Source organism: Oryctolagus cuniculus, chromosome 3 (genome assembly GCF_964237555.1).
Source record: "Oryctolagus cuniculus chromosome 3, mOryCun1.1, whole genome shotgun sequence".
NCBI lineage: Eukaryota > Metazoa > Chordata > Mammalia > Lagomorpha > Leporidae > Oryctolagus > Oryctolagus cuniculus.
Window position 1 is genome coordinate 82,472,358 of NC_091434.1, and position 22,131 is coordinate 82,494,488.

Genomic DNA, 22,131 nt, shown 5'->3' on the forward strand with positions numbered 1-22,131 from the left:
AGTTCATCATTGGTTATTAAAATGTCTTGGCCGGTGCCGTGGCTCACTAGGCTAATCCTCCGCCTTGCGCGCCAGCACACCGGGTTCTAGTCCCAGTCGGGGCGCCGGATTCTGTCCCGGTTGCCCGGGAGTGCAGTGGAGGATGGCCCAAGTGCTTGGGCCCTGCACCCCATGGGAGACCAGGATAAGTACCTGGCTCCTGCCATCGGATCAGGGTGGTGTGCTGGCCACAGCGCGCCGGCCGCGTCGACCATTGGAGGGTGAACAAACAGCAAAGACCTTTCTCTCTCTCTCTCACTCACTGTCCACTCTGCCTGTCAAAAAAATTTTTAAAAAAAGTTTCTTCTTGAGATTGCAGGAATTCAGTCATATCTTTGGACTCTACTTCCTATTTGATTCTCTTGCTATTTTCACCGTATCTGCAGATACTTCCCTCACTGGCATCTTAAAACCTTCCCTGTCACCACTGGAGTTTGGAACGAATTTCTTCCAAACTCCTGTTAGATATTGATGTTTTGGCCTCCTGCTGTGAATTAAGAATGTTCTTAATGGCATCTAAATGGTACCTCCTTTCCAGAAGTTTTCAGTTTTCTCTGTCCAGATTCATTAGAGGAATCACCATCTTTGGCAGCTATGACCCCATGAAAAGTGTGCTGCCTTTGCCACTAACAAGAGAGTCTGCCTGTTTTTGGATGCCGGGATGTGACTTCTCCTCCCTAACTATGAAAAGTCCCCAATGGCCTCTTCTTTCAGTGGGACATTTTGTCTACATTGAAAATCTGTTGTTTAGCACAGCCACCTTCATCAATTATCCTAGTAAGATCTTTGGGATGACTTGCTGCAGCTTTTATGTCAGCACTTGCTGCTCCTCTTGCACTTGCAGAGAGAGATAATTCTTTCCTTGGATCCCATAAACCCACCTTTGTTAGATTCAGACTGCACTATAGCTCCCTCCCCACACTCAGCCTTCATAGACCTGAATATTGGGGCCTTAGTCTGGATTAGGCTTTGCTTAAAGTGTTATGGGTGGTTTGATCTTCTGTCTAGACTGTAAAACCTTTTCCATATTAGTAATAAGGCTGTTTTGCTTTGGTATCATTTTTGAGTTCAGTGGAGTGGCACATTTAATGTTCCTCAAGAACTTACCTTTTGCATTCACAAGTTGGCAGTCTGGTACAAAAGACCTAGCTTTTGGCCTGTCTTGGCTCTCAGTATGCCTGCCTGGCTGAGCTTGGTCATTTCTAACTTTTGATTTAGAGATCTGTACAACCCTTGCTTTTACTTGAAGGTTTAGAGCCCATTGTAGGGTTTTTATTGGGCTAACTTCAATATCATTGTATCTCAGGGAATAGAGAGGCCTGGGATGGGGGAAGGGTGTGAGGCTATCAATGGTGCAGTCAGAACACACATAGTATTTATTAAGTTTGCTGTCTTATATGACTGCAGTTCCCAGGACCCCCAGACGATTGAAATAGTTGCATCAAAGATCACTGATGACAGATCATAACAAATTTTGTAATAATAAAAAAATTTGTAATATTGAGAGAATTACTGAAATGTGACAGTCATAAAGTAAGCACATGCTGCTGAAAAAAAGGGCACTGATAGACATGTTTGATGCATGATTGTAAGAAATCTTCAACTTGTAAAAAATGCAATATTTGAAGTACAATAAAGCAAAGCAGAAATAAATCAAGACATGCCTATAAAGGACTGTGGCAAGAGAACAAAAGACACCATGTTGAGCTACAACTGAGTATAGACATGTACCCATAGTGCTCCAGGGAACAAAATAGTGCATCAGTGCAAAAATCTAAGTTTTGTAGTTAGGGCAGCTTAAGAGCATTGGTTCCCCCAGAGAAAAGGAGAGACCGGAAAAGGGATGGGAAATGGAAATGGGAGACTACTAAAGGCACCATAACTCACCTTTGCAGGTATTGTTGAAAGCTTCAGTGCCTAGTGAACATTCCCTTTAATTTAAATGGAAGTAAAACTGACATAAACTCTTCTGGAATAATATGGCAAGTACACTTTTTCTGTATTTCCAATTCTATTTGGTTATATTTCTATATATTGTTGCCACAGCCTAGAGTTCTGCTATTTTGTTCTCTTCAGTATCTTATTTCCTACTGTGACTGAGTTAACCCATACATGAATTTAAAGCCATTTAAATTTAGCTTTGTCCTATGTAAATTAATTTCCTTCTAATTTCCAGTGTATATTATTTTATAGTCAGAACACTTCTTTAACCACAAATACAGTGATGCATGCATGTCTTGTCTTTCTTTTCTTTTCTTTCTTTCTTTTTTTTTTTTTTTTGAAGTGCTACTACCTCTCCTTAGACAATGCCAATGCATTCAAATGGTCCTGTGCTCTTTTCTGACAACTGTGACCTTTCACTAAGTTCACCTTCCTCTCCATATTTGATTTTTAGCTATAGCCCTCCATGCCCAAACCTGGTTATTGTGGCCATTTGGGGAGTGAAACAGTGGATGGGAGATCTGACTCTCTGTCTTTCCCTCTGTATTTTGTCACTGTTCCTTTTAAATGAATAAATAAATCTGTTAAAAATTTTATAGATAAGAAGATGTCTATATTGACTGCATATTTAGTATTAAGAATTGTTGGGGCCAGCACTGTGGCATAACAAGCAGGTAAAGCCACTGCCTACAGTGCCGGCATCCCATATAGGAGCCAATTTGAGTCCTGGCTGCTCCACTTCCAATACAGCTCTCTGCTATGGCCTGGGAAAGCAGTAGAAGATGGCCCTGCACCTTTGTGGGAGTCCTGGATGAAGCTCCTGGCTCCTAGCTTTGGATCAGTGCAGCTCTGGCCATTGCAGCCATCTGGGGAGTGAACCAGTGGGTGGAAGACCCCCGCCCCTGCCTCTGCCTCTCTGTAACTCTGCCTTTCAAATAAATAAATATTTTTTATAAAAAGAATTGTTAAAGCATTATTTTATTTATGATGATAATTTTGGATTATTTGTTTATAGTAAAAAGTGCAAGTCTGTTCCACAAAAGGATAAGCATCACTATTGGTGAACAAATTTGAGAAAAAACTCTATTTTGCCAGCCACTTAGTTTTTACTCCATATCTCTGATAAAGGGTCTGCTAAAGGACATGACAGAACCTAATACCATTATCACACTGAAAATAAATGTTCAGGATTTTACTAATCCATACTTCTCCTGCAAACAAAATTTGTTACTGTGTCATACTTTCTCAGTATTCAGTGTTTGTTTCATAGGAATATGGGAAATTCAAGGGTATAAATTACAGTTTAGACACTCTATAAAAAGAGTAATGGTTATAATAATGATAAGTTGATAGTCAACATTTGGCTGCTTAATTATGTACCAGACACCCTTTCATGCATTTATAGTTTTAACTTATTTCATCTTCCTAACAACTTCATGAGTGAGAAGAATCATTATTATTCTCATTTTACAAGTGGGAAAACTGAGCTATGGGGAAATTAAGCAATTATCCCAGGATCATGACAATCAGTGATGTTCAGAGTTCAAACTCAAGTGTTCCACATGGAGTTTGTGTCTTTACTGTGATGCTGCTGGTTGCTTTTAATATTAATCTTATTTATTTCATTAATCTGGAAATGTATTACTGAAAATTTCCCATTTTTATTGACTTCTTAAGCATTTATTTATTTGCTTATTTTGTTTCTCCTTCATTTTTGAAGTCTAATTTTGCCAGATAAGACTTCTTGATTGACAGGTTATTATTATTATTTTTAAAGAACTTAAAAATGTCCATCCATTGCTCTCTGGCTTCCATGCTCTCAGATAAGAAGTTTGCTGTTAATCTTCTTAAGGATTCTTGGTGCATAAGTTGTTTTTCTCTTGCTGTTTTCAAGATATCCTGTTTTGCTTTCAAAAACAGTTGTTCAAAACGTGTCTCAGTGTGAGTCCCTTTGAGTAGATTTATGTCATTTCTCAAATATGGGGAGTTTTCAGTCATGATTTCCTTAAATAACATTTATTCTTCTTTTTCTCTTCTCATTTTGGCATGCTAATAATACATATATTATTAGGTATGATAATATCCCATATGTTCTCTAGGTTCTCTTCATTTTTCTTATTTTTTCTTTCTGCTCCTCAGACTGTATAATCTTAATTGATCCATCTTCAAGTTTGCTTACATCTATTGCTAATGTTGCTAATGAATGTCCACTTACTCCTTTTTAGCTCCAGAATTTCTATTTGGTTCCTTTAAAAACTTTATGTCGCTTTATTGGTATTCTTATTTTGTTGATACACTCCTTTCATTCTTTGCCCATGGTTTCCTTTAGATCTTTGACCATGTTTTAGAAAGCAAATTTGTTGCTAGTAGACTTGCCTTTTAAGAAATGCTAATGAGTGGTTAGCATTGTGGCATAGCAGATAAAGATGCCATCTGCAGTGCTGGCATCCCATCTGGGCAGTGGTTTGAGACCCAGCTGCTCCACTTCCAATCCAGCTCCCTGCTAATGGCCTGAGAAAACAGCAGAAGATGGACCAAATGCTTGGGCCCTTGTACCCACATGGGAGACCTGGAAGAATCTCTAATTTCCTGGCTTCAGCCTGGCCCAGCCCTGGCCATGTGACTATCTGGGAAGTGAACCAGTGGATGGAAGATCTCTCTCTCTCTCTGTCTCTCCCTCTCTCTGTGTAACTCTGGCTTTCAAATAAATATATAAAAAAATAAAAATGCTAATGAGAGTTCTTCAGACTGAAATGGAAGGGTACTAGATATTAAGTTGAAGTTATCTGAAGAAATAAACAACACCAGTAAGCTTAACTACATAGGTAAATGGATAGTAAACATAAAACCTTGAAGGTAAAAATAGAAGTCAATGTGGTTGAAGTATAGAGAGCAAAGACTGTGGTTTGAGATAAACAACCAGAAGAGACAGGACATAGTAAGACAAAGTTAGGACATTTTTTTCTTTACCCTATGAGAAATGGGAAATGTTTGGAATATGGTCAGCAACCCAATTTTACTTGAGGCTGATAGAGGTTAAGTTATTCACTCAGGGTCATGAAGTGGTAAAACAAGGATAATAATTCATAAGAGTCTGGTTCTAACATCTATTTCACCCATTTCTTAGAAATAGAAATTCTAGAAATGTGTAAGAGATTATAGGTTTCAAATTTCTGTGATATGGAGTTTACTTTATTGTTATAATGGGTAGAAACTGAGTGCCTGCTGTGTTTGAGGGATGTGATTTTACCCTTTGCAAATGTAGTCACAATTATATAAATTTTGTTACCTTTGCCTATGATAATGGCTATTAGAAAAAAAAAGATATTTGCTGTGGTTTTATGATTTCTTCTGTCTTTCCATTCTTGTGCTCTAAGAGAGAACTAACAGTGAGGGCTGATTATTTGCCAGATAGTTTTCATATAGCATTTTATTAAATTTGCTGAAATTTAATTAACTGTTGCAAGTTGACATAATTACACTTGATCTTAGCCAAAAGGCCGAGAAGCGATGCAAGTCGACATAATTAGTAATGGTCATAACTAGGATTCAAATTCATGTTTTCCTAACTAAAGACTATAATATTTCTATTATAGTAGAAATATGATTTTTTTAATCAAAAAATATAAAGTTAATTTTTCTTAAGAAATAATAGTGCATATTTAGAATAGAAAGCATAAAGCTTTAGCATAAGCATAAGAGCATAATAGCATAAGAGTTGCTAACTGATTGAATAACAAAAACAATATTTTATAGAAAAGATGTCTAGAATTGGCCAATGTGCTATGAGTTAGATGTCCCCTCTAAAACGCATGTTGAAATGTAATTGCCATTGTGATGATATTGAGAGGTAGGGTCTCTAAGAGGTGATTACATCCTGGTGGTTCAGCCTTCATTGATTAAGGCCATTTGTATGGATGTTTGTTAGTTATAAAAGGTGGGAGTTTGGCAGTCTCTGTCATGTGCTCTCTTACCATGTCATGGCTTCCACCATGTTATGATGCAGCAAGAAGATACTTACTATGTACAGTGCTTCGACCTTGGACTTCCCAGCCTTCAGAACCATGAGCCAAATAAACTTGTATTGTGTATAATTTGCCCAATTTCTGGTATTCTGTTACAGCAGCAGCAAACAGTCTAAGACAGTGTGCCCTGAGGTGATTTTATGGAACATATTTTTCTATCCATACAGCCAAATGTCTCTCTTATTTATTTTTATTTTTGTATACACAGAATTAATACTAAATAAAGGCAGAGACACAAAGCAAGATATAAATTGGAAAGTTGTTTACTCTCAAAGATTCTGTCTGACAAAGCAACATCTATGTAGGAATTGTGAGTCATTCATATGTTTATTTAATCAATATATAGTGTGTTTCACATGCATTCGTTCAATACATATTTATGGAGTCTTGAATGCTTCACAAGAAAAAGTTTCTTCTGTCATTAAGTTTATTTTCTTGTAGGAGAGTCAAAGTAAACAAATACATAAATAAAATATTCTCTAATATTTGTAAGAACTCCAAAGGAGGAAAGGGATGTAAAATGTGATCTTGTGTACATGGCATGGGATAGAATTCAGGACACAAAACATGTAGAAGTTAGGGGAGGCTTCCTGATTAGGTGACAGCTGTGTTCCAGATCTAAGGAAATAGCAATCACAGTGCCACTGAGGCTGGATCATTGTGAACCAGGGGAACAAAGATAGACAGGTGTCATCAAAAATACTTACAACTTTGTTCTAAAGTGAAAAGAAGTCACTGGATTTTTTTAAGCTTAGTTGATTTTATTACCCCTCCCTCCATATGTAATTTGAAAATGTTTCATACTCAATTTTCCTCTTATTGGAGGCTTTTAAAGAGAAAAATATGTCTAATTGCACTAGTGGAATTAAGGCGTTATTATCCGTTCTTTGTGCTTTCTATGTCTTTCCCCTAAGTTATATACTCTACTAACACATTTAAAATATTTCCATTATCCTAAAGAGAATTTTACTATTATGATTTAATCCTTCATTCAATAAACTTTGTGGTGTATCTTTTGAATTACTTAAGAAGCAAGTACATTGTTAACTCTTCTCATCTTTAGGAGCTTATGGTCTAGTAGAGATGTAGATATATAAAGCAGACATTATAGGTGTGTTAGATCCCACAATACAGATGTATGTAAAATACTTTCTGATTATAGAAAGCATGGTTGGTTCCCTAGTAGTGGGAAAGGCCTTATCAAATATACTCAGTCCTCAAAGATTTTTTCACCCTACTTTATGAAGTACAAGATAGTAATGCTACCACAGATGAATAAATCTTAACTGTTTATGATTTTCAGCTGTATGCTAAAATAAACAGCTGCTATCTGACGTCATACACTTGAGAAAGTTGAGTTTCTTTCTTGTAAGTGGAGAGTGAAAAGCATTGTTACTATTTTAGTGCAGGTGGTCTCTGACTTACAGTGGTTTGACTTAGGATTTTTCATCTTTATGATGTTGTGAAAGTGAAGTGCATTCAATGGACACTAGTACTTTGAGTTTTGATCTTGTCCCTGGCTAGAGGTAGGCAGTACAGTCTTTGCATGTGAGGCCTGGCAGTGGCTGTAAGCTGAGCTTCCACCCTTCCCATACTCGACAGTGGAACAGCCCTTACTGCAGTATAGTGTGTGGCTATTTTAGGATGTTTGGGAGGTTAGGTATATTCAATGGATTTTTGACTTAGAGTATTTTCAGTTTACAAACAGCTTATTGGGAGGCAGGGACATAAACTCTTCATAGACTAAGGCTTGTCTGTTTTGCCCTTTTCTCTTCTTTTGTTTTTTTTTTTTTCCTCATCCTTTATCTTCAGTATTTGTGAGTTTACATAAAGTGGGAAGAAGTTGAACTGTTAAAAGTTTTGAAGGAAGGAAGTCTTCATAGCAAATTTAGCTAGTTTGCTTTTTATAGGTAGGAAAGTAAGTTTTTTTTTTTAAGACTTTATTTATTTATTTGACAGAGTTACAGACAGTGAGAGGGAGAGAGAGAAAGGTCTTCCATCTGCTGGTTCACTCCCCAAATGGACACAATGGCCAGAGATGCGCCGATCCTAAGTCAGGAGTCTGGAGCTTATTCTGGGTCTCCCATGAGGGCTCAAGGGCCCAAGGGCTTGGACTATCTTTCACTGCTTTCCCAGGCCTTAGCAGAGTTGGATCAGAAGAGGAGCAGCTAGGACTAGAACCGGCATCCACATGGGATGCCACACCATAGGTGGAGGATTAAACTACTGTACCACAGAGCCACAGAGCCAGCCCCTGTAAGATCTTTTTTTTTTTTTTTTTTTTTTTTTTCAAAAAGGGGACGAATGTATTTCTAAGCAGGTGATAACATTTCTTGATGATCCTGAACTGGGAGTCTACATCCACAATATTAAGCATGTACTCTCATAAATAAGATATAACAAGGCAATATGAGATTAGTACCAGCACAACCAGAGTGGGCAACATGACCACAGAGAAAATGGTGTGATTTGTAAATCTGTTGGCTAAGAATCAGAGAAACAACATTTAGAAAGTTAAATTGTATGAGACCTAGGCAAATGCTAAAGCAAAAGTCAAAGTTAGAAATAAATGCAGAGTATCCTCATGACAGAACATGACGTGAGGAGAAGTGAAATCATCACAATAATTTAGGACACAAGTATGCTGAGAGATTAAGAGAACTGAAAGAGAAAGGGTTATTTCTTCTTTAGTAGTTAATGTATATATTCAATCAAAAAGGACAGTGTTGTAGGAAGAATTAATACACAGAGTGAGTATAAAAAGAAATGATAATAGCACCACCAGCAGCAGAATTTCATACCAGAATAGTAGGCTTTTGTTTAAAATTAACTTTTAAAGTTAACTGTAGAGAGTATTTATCCTGAAACTAGCATCTTACAAAAGATGCTGTTTATCTTTTTTTAAAATAAATATAAATTTCCAAAGTACAGCTTTTGGATTACAGTGGCTTTTTCCCCCCTATAACTTCCCTCTCACCCGCAACCCTCCCATCTCCAGCTCCCTCTCTCATTTCATTCACATCAAGATTCATTTTCAATTCTCTTTATATACAGAAGATCAATTTAATATATATTAAGTAAAGAATTCAACAGTTTGCACCCACACAGAAACACAAAGTGTAAAGTACTAGTTATAGCATTAATTCACATTGTACAACACATTAAGGACAGAGATCCTACATGAGGTGTAAGTGCACAGTGACTCCTGTTGTTGACTTAACAATTGACACTCTTGTTTATGGCGTCAATAATCACCCTAGGCTCTTGTCATGAGTTTCCAAGGCTATGGAAGCCTTTTGAGTTTGCCAACTTTGATCTTATTTAGACAAGGCCATAATCAAAGTGGAAGTTCTCTCCTCCCCTCAGAGAAAGGTACCTCCTTCTTTGATGGCCCGTTCTTTCCACTGGGATCTCACTTGCAGAGATCTTTCATTTAGTTGTTTGTTTGTTTGTTTGTTTGTTTTCCAGAGTGTCTTGGCTTTCCATGCCTAAAATACTCTCATGGGCTCTTCAGCCAGATCTGAATGCCTTAAGGGCCGATTCTGAGGCCAGAGTGCTGTTTAGGACATCTGCCATTCTGTGAGTCTGCTGTGTATCCCGCTTCCCATGTTGGATCATTCTCTCCTTTTTACTTCTATCAGTTAGTATTAGAACACACTAGTCTTGTTTATGTGATCGCTTTGACTCTTAATCCTATCATTATGATCAATTGTGAACTGAAACTGATCACTTGGACTAATGAGATGGCCTTGATACATGCCACCTTGATGGGATTGAATTGGAATCCCCTGGCACGTTTCTAACTCTACCGTTTGGGGCAAGTCCGATTGGATGCTGTTTATCTTACATATAGAAAAGACTGAGACTGAAAGATAGTAGGCTTGCTTTTTTTTTTTTTTTTTTTTTTTTTGGAGAGGCAGAGTGGACAGTGAGAGAGAGAGAGACAGAGAGAAAGGTCTTCCTTTTGCTGTTGGTTCACCCCCAATGGTTGCTGCGGCCGGCACACTGCGCTGATCTGAAGCCAGGAGCCAGGTGCTTCTCCTGGTCTCCCATGCGGGTGCAGGGCCCAAGGACTTAGGCCATCCTCCACGGCACTCCTGGGCCACCAGCAGAGAGCTGGCCTGGAAGAGGGGCAACCGGGACAGAATCCGGCGCCCCAACTGGGACTAGAACCTGGTATGCCGGTGCTGCTAGGTGGAGGATTAGCTATTGAGCCGCAGCGCCGGCCGATAGTAGGCTTCTAAAAAAGAAAATAGACAACATACACATTTACTTCCACCAAGTGTTAAAGTCCCCCTTATTTGATAGACAAAAAGGATTTTTTAAAAAAGCTTAAGTGAAGAAAGGAGATGTATGAACAGGAATAGAATTTTGGAAACTGAAGAACAGTGGATGAGGAGGAACTGAATTATCAAATAGAATTCAGCGGCTCACTAGGCTAATCCTCCACCTGAGGCTCCGGCACCCCGGGTTCTAGTCCCGGTCAGGGCCCCGGATTCTGTCCCGGTTGTGCCTCTTCCAGGTCAGCTCTCTGCTGTGGCCCAGGAGTGCAGTGGAGGATGGCTCAGGTCCTTGGGCCCTGCACCTGCATGGGAGACCAGGAGAAATACTTGGCTCCTGGCTTCTGATCAGCACGGTGCACTGGCCACAGCGTGCCGGCCGCAGCAGCCATTGGAGGGTTAACCAACCGACCAACGGTAAAAGAAGACCTTTCTCTCTGTCTCTCTCTCTCTCTCCTGTCTACTCTGTCTGTAAAAAAAAAAAAAAAAAGAATTGAGGAACTAAGTAATAGGTTAACAATGAGGAAGGACAAGAAAGAACACAACTGACACCTCTGAAACTCCCAAAGGCTCAATAATTAGCAATTCTGAGTATCTCTGGAATGGGGAGTAGGGGAAGAATTATGTGCAGGAGAACCTGTACATACAGAATCTGCATGAAAATGTGAAATGTTTTTTAATGATAACTAGGGACCGATTACCAAATCACCATAGCATCATTAAAATCAGTTCTGCCTTTGCCACACAAATATGGTTAGCACTGGCAAAAGAATCATCCGGACAGTTGCAGAGGCTCCAGACTACTCCCTAGGATGGGTTTTGCTTTGAAGGAGTAAAATAATTGACCTAATTTTAGTTAATATCCAAACCTTTAAGGAGAGTTGGGGCACAGGAATACTTGGTGCAGTGGTTAGGCTGCTGCTTGGGACACCTGCATCGCATATCAGACTGCTGAGGTTCAAGTCCCAGCTCTGCTGCTGATCCAGCTTCCTGATAATGCACACTCTGGAAGGCAGAAGGTGATGGTCAGATGTATGAGTTACTGCCTCCTACGTGGGAGGCTTGCATTGGGTTCCTGGCTCCTGGTTTCAGCCATACCCAGCCCTAAATGTTGTAGGCATTTGGGGGAATGAACTAGTGGATGGAAAATCTCCCTCTCTCTCTGTCTCTACAATGAAAAGAACTAAATAAAAAAATTAAAAACAGAGCTGTATTTATTATTATCTGAATTTGTATTTGCATTTTCTTAGCTAATATTCTATTTTTAATCTGTTTTACTTAAGTACTGTACTGTGTTCATTTTTGCATACATAATATTGGACTTATTACACAAAATACAGAAAGTTCATTATTTGTTCTCATATTCTTCAAATAGTAAAGTTGTATTTTAATAAAAAAGAAGTCATTGTGGAGATTAAAGTTCATGAATACATAAAAATATTTTTCCCAAAAGAGTTTACCATGCTTGAACGTGTAGAGACCTTTAATTCTATTTTTAGTTGAGTATAATGTTAATCGTAAGCACTGGGGAAATAAAAGAGACTGGGACACACCTTTGTCCTAGCTGCTAAGATGCCCATAGAATTGTTTGGGTTCCATTGCTGCCTCGGCTTCTGGACTCGAGCTTCTTGCTAATGTAGAAGGGAGACTACCCCAGTAATTGAATTACTGTCAGGCATGTGGGAGGCCAAGGTTACGTTCCTGGCTCTTGGCTTTCGGCTGGCCCGGTCCTCACCACTGAAGGCATTTGAGGAATGAACCAGCAGATAGCAACTCCCTCTGTCTCTCTCTCAGTGTCTCTCTGCCTCTCAAATAAATAAATAGAAAAAAAAAATTTTAAAGAATTATAAGGTCTGGAATGTGCTTTTTATTATTTACTATCAGCATACTTTTTTTAAAATGAAAGAAATAAGGTAAGTTACTTAGACGTCCTCCTTTTGTATTTTGTTAAACTAAATTACTTTTTTGTAAAATCTGAAATTATTAATTTTAAATTATTTTCAGGGTAAAAACTATATCAGAATATCATTTAAATAATTTTATATTTTTAAAAATGTGTTTTACACATCCTTCCAGAAACATACTTTGTAATTTATCCACTTATTTCGAATCATTATGTGAAAAATAAACATGACACTTTTACTTGAAGCTCTGAGGAGTCATTGTGTAAAATTAGCAGTGTGGAATATGAATAAAATTTTAATTTGATTGTGACCTCTCATGAAAGACAACTCTCTAGCAACATTTTTTCTGCTAAGTAGTTTTCAAATTGCAGCTCACTTTTTTTTTTTTTTTTAAGATTTATTTATTTATTTGAAAGTCAGGGTTACACAGAGAGAGAAGGAAAGACAGAGAGAGAGAGGTCTTCCATCTGCTGGTTCACTCCCCAATTGGCCACATTGGCTGGAACTGTGCCGATCTGAAGCCAGGAGCCTCCTCCAGGTCTCCCATGTGGGTGCAGGGGCCAAGGATTTGGGCCACCCTCCACTGCTTTCCCAGGCCATAGTGGAGAGCTGGATTGGAAGTGGAACAGCCGGGGCTTGAACTGGTACCCATATGGGATGCCAGCGCTTCAGATGGCGGCTTTACCTGCTATGCCACAGCGCCGGCCACAGTTCACTTTTACCTTTCCTTGGAAATGATGTTAAGTAATAATTTGTTCGGTATGTGTGTTGTCTACATAATGAGATAATTTTTAGTTGTTTCATATATTATTTTAGCTCACTAATGAAGTTATGATATTCTTAAAAGTGGACATCATTTCTCTTGGCTTTTCCCTCGTAGCATGTGTAATGAATAAGCAGCTAATGGCTAATGCAAGATCAGAAGTGCAGGGTTAGTTCTGAAACTGCTAATTTTGCGTTTACTGTTGTGGCAGTTGTTATTGGTGGCCCTGTTGGGTGAAAGTTGTCATTTTGTCATTTTTATATAAAATACTGTTTCTCAACCTATATACATATATATATATATATATATATATGGCCGGCGCCACGGCTCTATAGGCTAATCCTCCGCCTGCAGCACCGGCACACCGGGTTCTAGTCCCGTCGGGGCGCCGGATTCTGTCCCGGTTGCCCCTCTTCCAGTCCACAGCTCTCTGCTGTGGCCCGGGAGTGCAGTGGAGGATGGCCCAAGTGCTTGGGCCCTGCACCCGCATGGGAGACCAGGAGAAGCACCTGACTCCTGGCTTCGGATCAGTGCGGTGCGCTGGCCGCAGCAGCCATTGTGGGGTGAACCAATGGAAAAGGAAGACCTTTCTCTGTCTGTCTCTCTCACTCACTGTCCACTCCGCCTGTCAAATATATATAATGTATAAAATATGTATAAATGTATAAAAATGTGAAATGTATAAATGTATAAAATATGTGAAATCTTAGATAGAACTAAGACTATTTCAAAGGATTGCTTGCCTCCACAACTTCACGTTTGTGGAGAAATTAAGATAATGTATTATATATAAAGCTGAAAAGAATCCTAGAAGTCATCTTAAATCCAGCATTCTCACTTTGGAAAAGCAAACTTCAGAGAGATTTGTCCTGTGTTCAACAGCTGGTTTAAAGCAGAGGGTGTTCAGTATCAGTATCTAATTCCTAGTCTAATGTTCTTTTTCTGAAAGCCAAGTGTGTTTTTTTTCCAATGTTTTCTATTTTTTAATTTTGCTTTAGAAAGAGGGTCACATTTCAGGCTTATTTCTTCTGTAGTAATATCGCCATTTCCTGCTTCACGATTTGAACTCTTGGTATCACTGTAGATTACTCTCCTTTCTCTGACTTCAGATAACCAAAACTTAAAAGTACCCGTGGTCTGTCTTTCATATCATTTGCATTCTTTGTTTCCCTTTCATTCCCACCAGTATCCTATTCAGTTCATGCTTGGATTGCTGCATTAGTTTACTTAACTATTTCTCTGTTTCCAGTAACATGTCTCCTTTTCTTACTTATTGTGGATGAAATTGCCACATTAACATATCTGAAATCATGATTTTTTCCCATAGCTAAGCCATTCCCTTTTTTTGGAAGATTCTTTTCCCCCTTCTTCATATGTATTTAAGTACTTCACATCCTTCAAAACCTAACTCAGATCTCCTTTTTCTCTCAGTACTAGTCATACATACCTAAAGGGCTTACAACCTGCAAAAGGTGGGGTCAAGTAGTATCTGAAATCATTTCATGTCTAGGCATGGGGTATTCTATTATCCTAGAGTGCCAGAGCAGGAAGAGACTTTGGATGTCACTTAATTTAGGCACCCCATTTTAGAGGTGAGTGAGTGGTTTTCCTGTAGTGAAATGATTAACATAAGTATTTACAAGGTTCAAGTCAGAAAATTCCCTCTGTGTAACACACTGCCTCTCACTGTAAAGTGCCTTGATTTTGTTTTTATTTATTTATTTATTTTGATTTTTTAAGATTTATTTGTTTGTTAGAAAGATGGAGAGACAGAGAAGTCTCCCATCTCTTGTTCACTCCCCAAATGGCCGCAAGGGGAAGGGGCTGGTTCAATGAGAAGCCTGGAGCCAGGAGATCTCCCACATGGGTGCAGGGGCCCACACACTTGGCCATCCTCTACTGCTTTCCCAGGCTGTTAAGCAGGGAGCTGGATTGGAAGTGGAGCACCTGGGACTGGACCTGGTGCTGATATGGGATGCAGGTGCTGCAGGCAGTGGCTTAACCCACTACACCACAGCGCCACAGTGCAGGCCCAATCACCTTGTCTTCTTAAATGCTTTTTCATGAGTGTCTCCATTATTTCCTAAGTTAGGGGCAAGAATCTTGTTTAAAACTATTTTGTGCTTTCTTTGATTTTTTTGCAAATCAAAGGCTTTAATTCATTCTTCATTTACTGGATAATAATTACTTTGAGATAAAAGTCATATTTTAAATCAGATTTTATATAGATATTATGGCAAGGATTACCAAACAAAGAATGAATTAAGGCCTATGATGTGCAAAATGTTAAGGATAGCACTGCCTAAATTTAAAGGGGATGAGAGAAATTTTTTTTCTCCAAAGAAGCCTTTTATTTAAGAAATAAATAAAGATTAAGAAATACAAACTTCATGTATTTTATAAGTACAACTTTAGGAGTGTAGTGATTCTTCCATCATACCTGCCCTCCTACCCACACTCCCATCCCTCCTCCTCCTCCCTCTTTCATTCCCAGTCCCATTCTCCACTATGATCCATTTTTAATTAACTTCATACACAGAAGACCAACTCTCTACTAAGAGTTCAACAATTTGCATGGAAGGAAAAAAAAAAACTGTTCCTTAACAGTCGAGACAAGGGCAGTTCAATGTCATTGCATCTTGAAGTTAATTTCACTGACAGAAGTGGGTTTTTTTTTTCATTTTTTAACTTTTATTTAATGAATATAAATTTCCAAAGTACAGCTTATGGATTACAATGGCTTCCCCCCAATAACGTCCCTCCTAGCCGCAACCCTCCCCTTTTCCACTCCCTCTCCCCTTCCATTCACATCAAGATTCGTTTGACAGAAGTGTTTTTAATAGTTCTTGGTAGTAGGCATCAATTTCTAAGACATTACCAAACAAAAATAGTGGAAATAACAAAATTTAATTGAAAAATTCTTGGGCTCTGTTTTACCCTAAGTCAATAGGTTTCACGTATTTACAACATTAAGACAATGATTAGAGAACAAAACTAGAAATTTTGTGAATATTCATCATCATTTCAATGTTTGCAGTTTCTAAGGAAATCAAATATTTTATAAAAGTAATTTTGTAGCACATGAGATTAGATGGACATATGATATAGTTCTGTTGCCTTAATTATTAAGCCAATGCTGAAAATACCTGGTACTGTGCTCTTAGATTTTAAAGTTTTATGAATATACACCTGACTTAAAGTATGTGCTTAAAGTAACAAAAATTATAGGAAATATGTAAATACACATTAAAATTATGTTGCAATTCAGCATGAATAAAAATAGTACCTTAGAGGGCAACTTAAATACCTATCAAGTGAATAAAGGATGGGCTTCATGCTTGTAGTTGGGGATCTATGTATCATCTGCTGTAGATGTATTACAGAGGTGATGTCAAGGTGAAAGCAGGCTTGCAGAATGGTTGGAAATCATTGATATTCTGACTTGGAGGCTGTAAATGGCTCAGTGGCAGATGGAGTCTTTGTCAAGGAAGAAAAATGGCAGCTTTGGAGCACATAGATGTTTTGCTAGCAACTCTGCATATAGGCTGTGACCTTCTAGTATTTAGGAGTCTTTTCTGTGCTCTAATAAATTGTCCTCAGCTTTTATTCAGCTAAAGTAGGTAAATAGTAGTCATCACATTTCAGTACAAAATTGAGGTGTTTCATTATGAAGAAACGTAAATATATTTTATTGTTTATTCTTTTTTTAATTTTTTTGACAGGCAGAGTGGACAGTGAGAGAGAGAGACAGAAAGAAAGGTCTTCCTTTGCCGTTGGTTCACCCTCCAATGGCCGCCGCAGCCAGCATGCTGCTGCCGGCACATTGCGCTGATCCGATGGCAGGAGCCAGGTACTTATCCTGGTCTCCCATGGGGTACAGGGCCCAAGCACTTGGGCCATCCTCCACTGCACTTCCTGGCCACAGCAGAGAGCTGGCCTGGAAGAGGGGCAACTGGGACAGAATCCGGCGCCCCGACGGGACTAGAACCCGGTGTGCTGGCGCCGCAAGGCGGAGGATTAGCCTAGTGAGCCGCAGCGCTGGCTTTTATTGTCTATTCTTTAAAGAAGTCAGATTTTAAGGGAACATGCATTTCTTGGTATGAGAAGTACTTCTCAGTTTGTCTGCAAGAGTAAAATCACCCAGTAGAATTTTATGGAAAAGATATTTTTTTAGAATCACAGAATGTTAAAGCTTGAAAGTGAACCCCAAATCCTCAACCAACCCACTCTTATTTTAAATGAAGAGACCAGGGATCAGAGACTATTACTGAACAGAAACCACTTAGCTAGTTTCTTTCTTTTTTTAAATATTCATTTATTTATTTAAAAGGCAGAGTTACGGAGAGGCAGGGGCAGAGAGAGAGAGAGAGAGAAAGAGAGAGAGAAACACCTTCCATCCACTGATTCACTCCCCAAATGGCCTTAATTGCCGGAGCTGGGCCGATCTGAAGCCAGGAGCCAGGAGCTTCCTCCGGGTCTCCCATGCAGGTGCAGGGGCCCAAGCATTTGGGCCATCTTCCACTGCTTTCCCAGGCCATAGCAGAGAGGTGGGTCAGAAGTGGAGCAGCCAGGACTTGAACCAGGACTTGAACCCATATGGGATGCCAGCACTGCAGGTAGTAGCTTTGCCCACTACACCAGAGTGCTGGCCCCTTAGGTAGTTTCTGACTCTTAGATTATGACTTGTTTTATTTATAAAATATCTTCTATTATGAAGGTAAACTCCCTTTACATCAAGCTTAGAATACTACAAAATGCACCTACTTATACATGACAGCTGCAAAATGAGAGTGCATCATTTCAGAGGCATTTATTTACTATTCAATTTTAGATATATTTTTTTGCCAAAAATTTAGTTTTTTTATTCTAGTCTATCATAACTAGATTGCTATATAGAAAATTTTGTTGAAGCACCTATCCTGGATTATAAAGGTTTATGTGTCTGAGACATGTTGCTATGTTCTTATTCCTTAGTAAATATTTTATGTGAATCAGAACCAATTGAGGTATAAATACAATCACCTACTTATAATGGTTTCACTTAGGATTTTTCAAGTTTATGCTAATAAGAAGCAATATGTAGTCAGTAGAACCCATACTTCAGATTTTGAATTTTGGTCTTTTCCTTGTCTGCTGATAATGTGATATGATCTTTCTCAAGGCTGTACAATGGCAACAAGCCACAACTCCTGGTCAACCACAAAATTACAAGGGTGAACAATGATACTGTGTAGTGTATGGTATCACATCGCTGTGATGTTTGATAGGTTGGGTATGCAGAATTAAAGGTATTTTCTACCTAATGGTATTTGCAACTTACTATGGGTTTATTGGGACATAACACCATCATAAGTCACAGAGCATCTGTATATCTTATGTTGACTTATTTGAGTATTTTCAAAGAAATATTGCATTTTATATTAAGATATTTGACTTTTGTGTATTGTATACTAACATTTTGAAAATGATATATTTTCTATGAGCTCTTCTTTCAGTTTTTAGAATATATATCCCCATGAGTTTATATTATTAAGTGGAAGTGGAGTACATTCATTTGAACAGATACTTTAAACTGAAGAACAATTCATGGCTACGTTAAAAGTGAAAGCAGGGGCCGGCGCCATGGCTCACTTGGTTAATCCTTTGCTTGCGGCACTGGCATCCCATATGGACGCCAGGTTCTAGTCCCGGTTGCTCCTCTTCCAATCCAGCTCTCTGCTGTGGCCCAGGAGGGCAGTAGAGGATGGCCCAAGTGCTTGGGCCCCTGTACCCGCATGGGAGACCAGGAAGAAGCACCTGACTCCTGGCTTTGGATCGGCGCAGCGCCGGCCATGGCAGCCATTTGGGGAGTGAACCAGAGGATGGAAGACCTTTCTCTCTGTCTCTCTCTCTCACTGTCTACAACTCTACCTGTCAAATTAAAAAAAATATATATATATATATATAAGTGAAAGCATCAAACATCTAAAATTTACTAACGTACTGACAATTGCTAAAGTTATGGAAGGAAACATTGTACAACACAGAATAAAATGAATCTTTGAGTTTGCCACATTGAGTACTTCTAGTTGTAGTCTTTTGGAAGCCAGTGTCTAAGAAGTACAGTTTACAGAGACATTTTATAGTAGTTTTGTAAAATGCTGTCTGTACATTTGCTAAAGATAAAATTACACAATTCTACAGTTTTTGATTAAGAAAAAAATTTGAAAACTTAAAGCTATAGGCTTCCAAAATAATTGGTTTTTAATGATAGAACTGGTTAGAACTCTTGGATACAATGTGGGTTATGAGAAATAAGAATTACAATAACATAAATATAATTACTGTTCTTGTTAGTAGATATGTTGAACTGCAACTATTTTACTTATCATATGCTTTAATGTGAAATAAACTCAGATGGTAAATGATGTTCACCAAATTTTCAACAACTAATTGTTAAGTGCTGAATTACATGCAAGTGCTAAGGAAAAAGTGCTGAACAAAACAGTCTCTGTGCTCATAGTGTTTATATTCTTTTGAATATATATATAAACAGTATGACAAAAAATAAAACAAATTAAGAGTCATGAGTGCCAGGAGTATGAGGTAGTATTTGTTGTAAAGCAATTATAAAAGATCTCTCTAATGAGATGGGAATTTAGCAGAAAACTTAAGGATGTAAGGAAGTGAGTCATGAAGATACCTGGGTGAGTTTTAAAGAAAATAGTAAATACAAAGACACTGAGGGATTTTTGCTTGGCACCTTCAAGAACAGTAAGGAAACCAGTGTGTCTGAAATTGTGTAAATGATGAGAGAGAGTCATAAATGAAGCCAGACACTTTTCACATAGAGCAGCGTTTAAATCTTTCTTTTTTTTTTAAATTAAGAGAAGTTTGGAAAAATTATCTTCTTTAAGCTTAACAGAAGTCTATTTATTGTTGTCAAGCCAGTGGTCCCCAAAGTAGTTTTGGTATTGTTTGTATGAAATAGTGCATGAAAAAATGGTTCCATGGTCAAATAACTTTGGAAGACTTATTTTAAATAAAGGTAGATGGGTTTTGTCTAACAACTGTTCCTGAACATCATTTAATGTGCTGATATGTTTTGTGAATCTCAGACTTATTTGATCCATCCTACAGGAACATCAAATGGGACTAATAATTTTATTCCTTAGTGAATACTGTATTGGAAAGTCCTTTTGGTTAACTAGAGGCTAGTAAAAGGATTTCCTACAAAATCCTTTTATTATTTCATAACTTCTCTATTCTCCTTAAGGCAACATCAGTCTTTGACTGCTTTAAAAAAAAAAAAAAAGCATTTCTTTTTCCCCTTCTAAATGTCTCTCAAATCCATCCTTTCCTCTCTATTCACAATGTCTAAATCTTAGTTTAGGTTTACAGTGTGTCTCACCTAGAATGTCCCAGTAGTCTTCTAACCGGTGTCTCTACCTCTGCCTTGATATGTCCACCTTCATCATCCTCTCACTAATGATTTAACTGGCATCACAATCCACCTAGGTTATTCACTTACTTTAAATCCTTTACTAGCTTCCAGTCACTACAGAATACAATTTAATCTGATTTACGGAGTATATGAAATCTTTTGTAATCTGTCCCCTGCCTACATCTAAAATTATGCCTTAATATGCTGAGCTTAATGTTCTCCAAATTTTAAACCACTTATGCTTTCTTAAAGCAGGCCATGGGTATACAGTCTTTATGCCTTTCCCCTATTATCTTTTCCTGGCTTAGCCTCCTGCTGTGAATAGCCTAATTCTCCCTTAGACTTTAGGGCAGGTATAACTTACATAAGAATACTCTAATCTCTTTCTTGGTAAGTCAGGTATACTCATGTATAATTCTAGAAAAACACTTAAAACAATAAAATAATAATATGTATTTGTATTTGTATTTTCTCCACTTTTTTTATCCTATAACATGTAACTGTCTTAAGTGCCTAATACTTTAAGTGGATACCCTACACATGTTGAAATTAATTTGACTGAATAATTGAAAGCCTTCTGATGAAAATATCAATCCATTTCTTTTTTTCCCTACTTTAGAACCTATTTGGATTAACTGTAAAATAATAAAACTTTTAGAGGAAAACACAAGGGAAAGTCTGCAATACCAAACTTGGCAAAGAGTCCTTATACACGACACACACAAAAACAAATGGTCCATAAAAGAAACCAGTGAACTGGACTTTATCAATATTAAAAATATTTACTTTGCAGAAGACCCTGTTAATATGATGAAAAGATTAGGGGCCTGTTGTTACAGCACAGCAGGTTAAGCCACCACTTGTGATTTTAGCATGCATGCCATTTCAGAGCTCTGATTTGAGCCCCTGCTGCTCCACTTCCAATCCAGCTTCCTGTTAATGCACTTGGGAAACAATGGAAGATGGCCCGAGTACTTCCACCCCTGCAACCCATGTGGGAGACCCAGATGGAGTTCTGGGCTCCTGATTTCAGCCTGGACCAGCTCCAGCCATTACAACCATTCAGGGAGTGAAGCAGCAGATGGAAAATCTCTATCTGTACTTCTTTGTCCCTAACTGTCTTTCTTGTTCCCTCTTGATCTGTCACTCTGCCTTTCAAATAAATATTTTCTGTTTTAAGAAGGATAATGAAAAGACAAACTACATATTGAAAGAAAAATTTGAAGGGTTCTGTCTGACAAAGGGTTTATATCTGGGATATGTGAAAACTCTCAAAACACAATGCAGGTTGAGTATTTTTATTCTAAATTCTTGGGACCAGAATGTTCAGATTTTTTTTCCAGATTTTGGAGTATTTGCATAGATTTTACTAGTTAAACATTCCTAATCAAAATCCAAAATGCTCCCAACTCTGCAGGAGCTCAAAAAGTTTTGGATTTTAGAAGATTTCGTGTTTTTGTATTAGAGATGCTTAACCTATGGTAAAAGTGCAAAATAGAGTTAGAAAATGGGCAAAACAAATGAAGAACCATTTCACTTCAGGGACATATGGATTTAGATGAGAACATGAAAAGATACTTAGGATTGCTAGCTGTCTTGGAAATCCAAAAATGACTGCTACCACATACCCATAAGAACAACTAAAATAAAAAAAAAAATAGTGACACTACCAAATGCTGGTAAAGACGTGGAGAAATTATGTTTTTATACTTTAGCAGTGGTAATGTAAAATAATACAGCTACATTGGAAAATAGT

General features: G+C 38.1%; 1 protein-coding gene across 34 annotated transcripts in view; it reads left to right on the top strand.

Annotated features, from left to right (window-relative positions):
- Positions 1 to 22,131, top strand: part of BAZ2B (bromodomain adjacent to zinc finger domain 2B) — a 456,715-nt gene that overhangs the window by 212,053 nt on the left and 222,531 nt on the right. For 9 of the 34 annotated variants that reach the window (XM_070070785.1, XM_070070790.1, XM_070070796.1 and 6 more), the window contains one exon: positions 1,935 to 2,021. The exons of 16 other annotated variants lie outside the window; for them this stretch is intronic. The gene's annotated coding sequence lies outside the window, so the exon portion shown is untranslated. Of the gene's footprint in view, positions 1 to 1,934; positions 2,022 to 9,473; positions 9,585 to 22,131 lie in introns of all 34 variants that reach the window. 9 more of the 34 variants (XM_070070786.1, XM_070070803.1, XM_070070791.1 and 6 more) reach the window with 1 other exon arrangement.